The sequence below is a fragment of the Gavialis gangeticus genome, unplaced genomic scaffold (genome assembly GCF_001723915.1).
Source record: "Gavialis gangeticus isolate Ggan-Ray unplaced genomic scaffold, GavGan_comp1, whole genome shotgun sequence".
Classification (NCBI taxonomy): domain Eukaryota; kingdom Metazoa; phylum Chordata; order Crocodylia; family Gavialidae; genus Gavialis; species Gavialis gangeticus.
In genome coordinates, this window is record NW_017728992.1 from 83,379,421 (window position 1) to 83,381,006 (window position 1,586).

At 32.5% G+C, this 1,586-nt stretch overlaps 1 protein-coding gene across 4 annotated transcripts in view; it reads left to right on the top strand.

Moving 5' to 3' along the window:
• CDH19 (cadherin 19) overlaps window positions 1-1,586 on the top strand; it is a 99,036-nt gene that overhangs the window by 22,271 nt on the left and 75,179 nt on the right. Inside the window, exon 3 of one of the 4 annotated variants that reach the window (XM_019524739.1) lies at window positions 538-728. The exons of the other annotated variants lie outside the window; for them this stretch is intronic. The gene's annotated coding sequence lies outside the window, so the exon portion shown is untranslated. The remainder of the gene's footprint in view (window positions 1-537; window positions 729-1,586) is intronic. 4 annotated transcript variants of the gene reach the window in all.

A 1,586-nucleotide genomic window follows, 5' to 3' on the forward strand; every position in this document is an offset into this window, starting at 1 on the left:
ATTATAAGTGTGTGTGTGTGTGTGTGTGTGTGTGTGTGTGTGTGTGTGTGTGTGTGTGTGTGTGTGTGTGTGTGTATATATATATATAGAGAGAGAGAGAGAGAGGAGGTAAATATTGTGAATATTATGCTACCTCATAGATATATAGATATCATATAGATAGTTAGATAGATCTATATTCTCTTGCTGGAGAAAACAGAATTGAGTATAAAAGATATCATTTAAGTATTCCCTTTCTGCTGAATATTAGTAGTTAATACAATAATTAATTCATTTTCCAGATGTGAGGACTAGTCTATAATTTTCAAAACAACATAAAGACATTCACTCAACGGACTTCATTGCATAAAATTAGGCAAAAACTTGATTGAGCAACTATCAGATTGTTTAAATTCAATGCACATTCTGTTTTACTTTTGTTCTTATACTGAATCATAGTAAAACCCTGTGCAATCCATAATTAGAAAAAAGAATAAGTTAATATCTATCAAAGGCTGTTCATTTTTTTCCTAATTATTTTTTTTTTTTTGTAAACAGATTGCTGTCATCAAGGAGGACTAACATTTGAATTAAAATAAAGTTAGGCTAATGAGTTATTAGACTGCCTAGGAGAATTCTACAGGCTATACATTCATGAGGAGAAGGTCTTGTGCTCTGCATAGAAGAGGTTTAGCTTTGAAGATAAACAGGAGTTTCTTAGGAGGGGTGGCATGCAGGATAGAAGGAGGGTAAGGAAGTCACTGCTCTCAGTAACAGTACTGTAGAGGCATGTGGCCCTAAATGCTTAAAAAATTGCAGTTTTCCTCTCAATGACGTCCTCAAATGCATATAGATTGTTCTGCAGCAATCTGAATAACAGCTCTTATATTATTAGAAAATTAGTCTTCACCCAAAGTTTATCTAATTTTTGTTGCATGTATTTTATCATACACTTTGATATTAACATCTGAAAACTGAACTCAGTTGGTGCACTATCCAATCAAACTGGTTTGCCCTCTTTCGGGCATTGGACACTGATGTAATGGTAACTGACCTACCAACTTTCTTGAAAACCTCTTCAGTCATAGAATTTATTTCACTCTTACACAGGAATAAATACTTAATTAGAAATTTAAAATAAACTTATTTTGTCAAGCTTTTTTCCCTAAGATTTCAGGCTTTTGACCCTTTTAACTCTGCTGAAGATATTACTTCTTTATTCTAAATTGTCTTTTCCATGATGGGACTGACATTTTCATTTTCTTAGTACTGTTATAAGTAGTCAGTAAGATTTAAATGTTTGGATCTACAGCAAATGCCATAGGTATTTAGAAAGGCAAATTTAGGAAGTATAGGATCCTTTATCTTACTACTTTCAGTTTTTATTTGATGTATTATCTTCCTATGAGCTTTCTTTCTAAGAATATATGGTAGTTTTTAGAAGCTTGATGTCCTTTTAATAAAGATCCCATTCACTATTTTTATATGACACTATTCTTTCACTCAGTAACTGTAAAGTTATCACATTACATTTATAAAGGTACTCTTGTTTACATTTATTTCCTGTACTCTTCTGAAGACTTTTACATTTTTGGGGGGGGGGGGGT